The sequence below is a fragment of the Manduca sexta genome, unplaced genomic scaffold (assembly GCF_014839805.1).
Source record: "Manduca sexta isolate Smith_Timp_Sample1 unplaced genomic scaffold, JHU_Msex_v1.0 HiC_scaffold_280, whole genome shotgun sequence".
Classification (NCBI taxonomy): Eukaryota; Metazoa; Arthropoda; class Insecta; order Lepidoptera; family Sphingidae; genus Manduca; species Manduca sexta.
The window spans coordinates 4,101-12,539 of NW_023593801.1; the positions used below are offsets into that span (position 1 = coordinate 4,101).

The 8,439-nt window shown below is 31.3% G+C and overlaps 2 long non-coding RNA genes across 4 annotated transcripts; one reads left to right on the top strand and one right to left on the bottom strand.

The window, feature by feature from the left end:
- Positions 1-396: 396 nt before the first annotated feature.
- On the top strand, positions 397-1,329 carry LOC119192452. Its single transcript, XR_005113643.1, has 2 exons — positions 397-678; positions 1,260-1,329. It is a non-coding gene; the product is annotated as an uncharacterized LOC119192452 (long non-coding RNA).
- A 1,782-nt stretch (positions 1,330-3,111) lies between these two features.
- LOC119192453 lies at positions 3,112-6,559 on the bottom strand. 3 transcript variants are annotated; one of them, XR_005113644.1, is made up of 3 exons: positions 6,308-6,559; positions 5,290-5,454; positions 3,112-3,457 (listed from the first exon to the last, which is right to left on the bottom strand). It is a non-coding gene; the product is annotated as an uncharacterized LOC119192453 (long non-coding RNA). The 3 variants fall into 3 exon arrangements; XR_005113645.1 differs by lacking the exon at positions 6,308-6,559 and adding an exon at positions 6,169-6,277; XR_005113646.1 differs by lacking the exon at positions 6,308-6,559 and adding an exon at positions 6,122-6,217.
- Between the last annotated feature and the right edge of the window lie 1,880 nt (positions 6,560-8,439).

Below are 8,439 nucleotides of genomic sequence, written 5' to 3' on the forward strand. Positions count from 1 at the left end.
ATACTTAAGGTGGTAGCTCAAGGTCCATTTTCATACATTTTGTTTCGGCTTTAATCTGGGTAACTAAACAAGTATTGGCAAGTAAAGAATTTAAATTCACGTCTAGTTAGTGATTAGTTCTCGCAGTTGAAGAAAAAAAAATGTAAAATAATTAATAATCATGGATATTTCTGCCTTTAAAAATTTCGTCATATTCTTTAAAGGCCGAAATATTTAGTTACCCAGATTAGGTGAAAATGTATGAAAATGGACCTTGTTAATGTGGTTTTGGTAACCTAAACCAAAAATACTTTTATTGATTCTTGTTCTCTAGAAATTTCGACCCGTGTAAACAGCGCGGTCATCCCCTAAATATAGGGAATGAAATGCCTACCCTTATATAGTACGATAGCGTTCAATGCGGACAAATCGGTAGTAGAGAACGCGCTGTCGAGTCTGAATGTCGTTTTCCACGTACCCATATTATTCTAGAATACATTACAGTGAAATTGATTTGAATGTGCTCCCGAATGAAAAAACTAATGTCTCTTTAAGACAGTGCTTGTGTCGTGAAGTGTGAAGCGAAGGTGAAGTAATGACGTTACGTGCCTTACCGGCATCCTGTTATATGATACAAGAAAGATTTAAAAATATTGATTTGTCAACGAGTAGAATGCCTTCGCTAATATTTAGTAATAGGTAAGTATTATCAAATAATATGGAACATTGTTTGTATTGCTTTTTTCTTATTGTTACTTAGAAATCAAAACCTTAAACTTTAATTTACCAACACTGCAAAGAATATTCTTTTCCCATGCGAGGATTTTTATTTTTATTTTATTAATACCTACCGTAACTTGGAACGTAAACTAGGACATGTTCTTCATTTCCGGTAGCCATTATGGAAAATTGTACCATACTACTAATTTTCAATGAACCCATGCACGTGTTTTTGTGGTTGTATATAGTTGACTACTATAATTGACAAGGTTATACCTTTCGCTCTCACTTCAACGTGACTGTTGATTACTCACGTTAGGGTTACAAGTTTGGAAATCATCCTACTAATATATTTTAAATAAAATTATTTCAGCCCATCTATATTTATGACAAAAAAAACTTATATTATCTAAAATTTTAGGGCTGTAAAAACGGTTTGGTTTTGTTGCTGCCTCCAAAATACAGAGTCAAAATATCTGTAATATGAGTTCTATATGTTGAAAGTTCTTTTGTAAATTTATTTGCTACATTTATTTATTATTGACATGTTATTGTTATAGGTATGACCTTGCGTTATAGGTGAAACCTACATCTAATGGGTGAAATGGTATCTTATAATAATTACTATAGCAAAGGTGTATCTGTCTGGTTTTATTTTTAAATTGAAATAGGCTGTATATTTGAGTTCGCTGATTCTGAAATATGATGATTATTATGAATTATAATTTAATGTGTTGCGTTAAATAATTTTACAAGTATTATTGCAAAATTGTGGTATTTTTGGATTGATTTTATTTTCTGGAAAATATTGTCCATAAAAGTAGATTTTATAATATTTTTCCTGGCAACACAGGTCTGAATTTATTTTGTATGCGGACTTTTTGGCGGGAAGTCAAATAAGGCGGCAATTTTTAATATCGCTTAAATTTTATTTTATTTTTTGCTAGTAAATATTGATAAATACTTTGTAATATAGTTTTGTAAATAAAGTATTCCACAATGGGTCCTCCCAATGATGGAGAGGACCCTGGAGATATCACAAAAAGGAAATATGCAAAAATTTCCACCAGTGATCCTAAGGCCAGTAATTTGGACAAATATAAAATTTTTATAAAGCCTAATTATAAGAGACTTTTCCTGGAAAATGGTACTTGTGAATATATAGTTTATGTTGAGTCGACTGAAAATGAAAAAGTGGGGAATAAAACCCTATTACATTAACAAATCTGTTTTGTGACAATGTCAAAGGCATAATTGGAGTACACAGAATAAATGCTTTAAAAATTGGTGTATCCTTCAAAACAGCGGGAGCTGCCAACAGTTTTTGAAAATGGAAGATTTTTTTATTAAAAAATAAATTAAAAGCTTTCATTCCCTCCTATCTAACTGAAAAATGGGAGTATTAAGATATGTACCCAAAGATATGAGTAACGAAGAGATATACAGGAATATCAGCTGTGACAGTGAAATTATTTCGATCAAAAGAATGATGAGGAAAGTGGATGGTATATTAACACCTATGGGTACAGTCATAGTAACATTTGCCTCAACATCCTTACCCCAGTATGCTTATATAAAATTATTTAGATATCAAGTTACCCAATATATACCTCCACTCCTTCAATGTTTCAAATGCCTTAAATTTAACCATTCTGCAAAGGTATGCCGAGGAATCCAAAATTGCTCATCATGTGCTGGAAAGCACTCTTATAAAGAATGTGACGTGGAAGAAATAGTGTGCATAAATTGTGGGGTAACCACTTAGCAGTGTCCAGAGATTGCCCAATAAAAAAGAAGAAAATGGAGGAGAAAAAAAACAAATATTTCCAGAATTCGTATGCCACTGTTGTGAGTACACCACTTATCTATAATGACAAATCTTTCCCTGCATTGCCCACAAAAATAAATACAAATAATTCTAAAGATAATGAACTTAATGTACAGGAAATAGCTAATAATGATATTATTCTTAAGGCAATAGTGAAATCCATTGTTACTCTAGGTAATAATTCCGACAATACTCCACTTACTACTAAGAAAATTAAAGAAATATTCTTATCAAATTTAATTTAATGGATAATTATTTACAAATATTACAGTATAATATACAAAGTTTGCAGAGTAAAAAGCCTTATTACAAAATTTATTAGTTGAAAAGTCTGTTGACATTTGTCTTCTTAATGAGACTTGGATAAAACCCAACACTAGAATTCCAAATTTCCCATCATATAATTTTCATTATAAAGTATCCAAAACCCTCATCATGGAGTCGGTATACTAATCAAACATGGTTTACAGTACAGTATAATAGACACTTTGTATCATGAGTCCATACAAAATATATGTATTTCATTAAAAACTGGCACAAGCTGTATATATTTACTTTGTATTTATTGTCCACCCACTAATCAATTTGATGATTTAAAATTGAAGAGACTTATAAATTCCTTACCAAGGCCTTGTGTTATAATGGGTGATTTTAATGCTCATCACATGGCTTTTGGATCTAATTATGACAACAATAGGGGTAAATGCTTGTTTAACCTTATAGATGATTGTGATTTATGCATTTTAAATGATGGATCTACAACAACGGTCCCTTATCCTGGTAGACAGGCTGCTGCATTAGATTTGGCTCTTACTAGTTCTTCTATTGCTCATCTTTGCAATTGGTATGTTCATGATGACCCAATGGGTAGTTACCACCTTCCAACTTTTCTTGAGATAAATGTGCAACCATCATCATACTGTGTCTCTCCTGTAAATGAAAGTAAATATATATATAGCAAAGCAAATTGGCCTGAATACTGTTCTCTGAGTGAAAACGGATTTTCGCATTTGGATCTGGTCAATGATAGTTCCCTAACATTGTATAATAATTTTGTTCAAATATTAAAAACTTAAGAGATAAAACTATTCCTAAAGTTAAAAAGATCAATTAACTCAATTTCTAGAAAACCTGTTCCATGGTGGAATCAGAACTGTACTGATGTCGTAAATAATTCTAAGAAAGCTCTGAAAGATTATTTTTCACAGCCTACAATAGAAAATTGGATAAAATATAAAAAGTTAGATGCTGCTAAGAAAAGAATATTAAAAGAGGAGAGCATTACTTCTTGGCAAAACTTATGTGGTAGTTTCAACAGACTAACACCAATTTCTCGAATATGGGGATATGTTAGAAAATTTAAGAGGATAGGGATTAGTGACAAAACAGAAATTTTAATGATGACTGGGTTCCTGATTTTATAAATAATTTAACAGACACAACACAAATCAGTCAAGATAGATTAACTTATTTATTTGAAAGTGCAACTGAAACTGATATTAACACATTTCTTAATAGTACATTTAACTTAAATGAATTACATATATCTTTGAAATCAAGAAGAGATACTACTCCGGACTAGACGACATTCCATATTTATTGGTTAAAAAATTACATTTGAATGCACAAATCATTTTACTTAGTATTTACAATAGAATGTGGAAGGAAATAGTAATACCAACTACCTGGAAAACTCAATGTGTCATTCCTATATTAAAACCTAATAAGCCCATAAACAGTGCAACATCTTATAGGCCAGTTTCATTATCTTCATGTTTGGGTAAACTATTTGAAAATATGTTAAAATTAAGATTAGATTATTTCATTGAGTCAACTAATGTAATTCCTTCAGTACAGTTTGGCTTCAGAAAAGGCAAAAGTTGTTCTGAAAGCTTTGTATCATTAATATTTGACATAAAACAAGCTAAATTAAGTCACTCCAATATGATATGTGTATTTTTAGATGTAAAAGGTGCTTTTGATAATGTTAATATAGAAGAACTCATTCAGATTTTATACAACACAGGTATACCTGCCCAAGTTTTAAAGTGGTTGTATAACTTTATGAGTGATAGAACTGTATATGTGAAGTATAATGACAAACTGCATGGGCCTAGATGTGTAAATAGAGGTGTTATGCAAGGGGCTACACTGTCGCCACTATTATATAATTTATATACCTCAGAAATTTCAAAATATGTTGACACAACAAATGTTAAGATCCTACAATTTGCAGATGACTTGCTTTTGTATAGCACAAATCAAAATTTGCATGTTGCTCAAAGTAACATTAACAATGCACTGAAACAGTTGTACAATTTCTATCATAATAAACTTAAACTTGATATTAGCCCTTCAAAAGTTCAGTTTTAGTTTTTAGTAAACAGTTAAATGTAGATGATGTAAATATTTTTACAACACAACTCAAATTCCATTGGTAAAACAACACAAATTTTTAGGAGTTATTATTGATGATAAGCTTAAGTTTGATGAACACATTAAACATATTTGTAAAAAGCATTAAATGGTATTAATTTACTAAGACATTTAGCAGGCACTTACTGGGGTCTGACCCAAAACAATGGCTATGTTGTATAAGAGTATAATTAGAAGTCACTTTGACTACAGCAGTTTAGCCTACATGAATGCTAGCAGAACTCATTTAAAGAAGTTAGATGTGATACAAAACATGGGCCTGCGACTCATTTGTGGAGCTATGAGATCAACACCTATTAACTCACTAGAAATAGAAACTTGTATACCTCCTCTGGTTTTGCGTAGATTACAGTTGGCCCAAAGATTTTATTTGAAAATAGTATCCTTAAACAATAGCATTCTTCACAAACAACTCGAATTGAGTCCTCTGGACATAGAACCAGTCTCATCTAATGTAGTCACTGCTCCTTCACTTGTACATGGGACAATACCTGAAATCCAAACAATTTATAACTTGGTTAAAAAGAATTCTAAAGCATATTCAAAAAATATAGTAACTGGCCATTGTATACTAATTCATTTAAAGTTCTTATTGATTGTCCTATAATACATGTAAATACTGTACATGACAATACTGAATTTTTTAGAATTTAAGAATAGCAAAAATAATTATTATTTATTATATACAGATGGATCCAAAACTGATAGTTACTGTACAGCAGCATTTTATGATCCTCAACTTAATTATACAAAATGTATGAAGATAAGTACTAACTGTAGTATATTTACAGCGGAGGTATATGCAATTTATTGTGCATTGCTCTATGTAAATACGAATGTAAGTAATATTTTAATAATTTCAGATTCTAAGAGTGTTTTGTGTTCATTAAATAATTTCCACATTTCCTATAAAATAAATTATTTGGTGCACGCTATTAAAAATAAGTTAACTCAACTCCGAGATGAGAAACACCTTAACATAGAATTTTTGTGGGTTCCATCACACAGTGGCATACGTGGAAATGAAATAGCAGATAAGGCAACCCACGCGAACCCTGATGAGGATCACACAGAGTCGATGAAGGTCCATTTTACCGATTATTACAGCTTGTACAAAAGTAGCAATAAACTGTTATGGAAAGAATACTGGGACTTTACCCTGCAGACCAAAGGAAAATGGTACAGCAAAATACAGAAAGAATTACCAACGAAACCTTGGTATCATCAACACAAATATATTGACAGAAAGTTTTTAGCTGCATCACACGCATGAGGTTGGGACACTGTTTGACTCCAGCACATCTTTATAGACTTCATTTAGTGAATAGTAACAGATGTTCTTACTGTAATCAAGCAAATGCTGATTTGGATCATATCGTACTTCGGTGCCCTGCGTTTGGAATTGACCGTTTATTATTAGCGAACGATTTATGTGATAGTGGTACATGTGTAAATAGTAACATTGAAAGTATTCCCCGCCAATTGGAAGATATATTATCCAATATTCAAATGTATAAAGCTTTGTTTATCTACATTAGTCGTACTATTAAGAAAATTTAATTGTAAATTGTATCAAAACTCCTATTTGTATTTTATAACTAAGAACTATTTGTTTAATATAGTAGGTAAAATAATTTATGTATGCGTCTGAAGGACTTGTATCCATGGACAGAAATAAATAAAAAAAAAAAAAAAAAAAAATTTATTTTGTATGCTAATCACATTAGATCGCTTGCTTGAAGTGCATTGTGTACTACGCAGTTATTCACTATCAACGGTTTTACCGTGTTTTCTTTCTTTGGTTTGTCGAAGGCTTAACTACGACTCGTCAAGATGATGTTAATACAACAATTAAACTGTAGTAGTAGTATTAGTAGTTACTACGACGGTCAACCAATTGAAACTGAAACCAAAGTTGCGAAGAAGATTTACTCGTAAGTACCCTTCATATTACCCGTTTTATTTTCATTTTTAGGTTTCGTTAAGGGTATTAGTAGAAATAGACCACTTCAGCTCAATTTCTTTATGTGTTGTATAGCTTTGAAACTTGGATCTAATATTTCCTAGTATTAGGCAATACGTCATCAAATTACCTTCATTCTGCAATAGCTTTATCGTAGGTATGTGTTTAGTTTATAATTCGTGGCACCGATTTGATATTTTAAGGTTATAAATCAAGGTCGTTTACTTTATTTTGTTTTAGAAACGGGGACGAATATTGTCAAAATTTATTATATTTGCAATTTTTATTTGTATGTGTTGTCCTTCATAGTTTTTGAGTTTGTATTCGTTGTACAAACTTGTATTATAAATATATGATTACACACTGTCGATTTTGAGTCATTGGATCTAATATACTGAAACAAAGTACTTTAATGCTCGAACATGACATTTTTCTTTGTTGTATTATATATCATCAAATCTATAATCAACATGCCACTTGACTGTTTTAATTAGATTAATGTTAATACTGGTTGACTTACATACAAATAGATGCTCCCTTCAATAGGTATTTAGGAGAGCACATTACCTACCTACGTTCTGCTTTTTCATCAATAGCAGAATAGGCCAAATTCAAATAAATTTGAAGCCTGTCTTGGTGGCATAGTTGTATTGTGCGCAGTACAACACCAACCGAGTTTGAATCCCAGATTAGGCAAGATGATATTCAGTTTTTCTGCTCAGCATTATCCCAAAGCTTCAAATTTGAGCCTGAAATGGTGATAGGCCCGCTCCCTATCATAATCATGGAATTGAAATCACTTGGTAAAAACTGGATGTCCTGATTGTATATCTGCCTATAACTTCATGGGTAAAGGCATGATGTCCCTTGGAAAAATGATGGATGTATGCCTAGAATTATTGATATAAATTGTTGCAATAGTAAAAGGAAATGAGACTAAACAAAAACTTAGGTATATTTTTGAGTAAATATAAGCATCTTGTCAAGGATCAAACCAATTGATTTCATATTATATAAGATCTTAATATGTTTATTGTAGGCAAGTTAAGTACTTATAATCATTTTCTTAAAAATGGTTACAAAAATACCTGCCTAATGCCGATGATATTTAAGTATTGTGCATTCAGTTAAATTGACCATAGTTTTGTTGCCGTTATCAATATACAATTTTCAATAAGCAAGTTATTACTATGATATTGTTGACTATGGGAATATTTCCATACAGCTTCACCTGTGTAAAAGTTATTTTGGGACAAAATCTATAAATTGCCTGTTTCTGTATTTACTTTGAAAAATTGTTTCAACAATGTGTGTTTGTTGTGTATGAGTACGTTTGAAGAATTATTTTGTGTAGACACCTAGTTTCAACCCTTTTGGAATTAGTATATAATTATTAAAAAATACTGTCTACCACAAACATAGGTCTGTGAGGAAAACCTAAAATTAGCTGCTAAACACTCTGGCAGTTGTACTAGCATGATACTGGCAATTATTTAGGGTTGCAATATCTTGC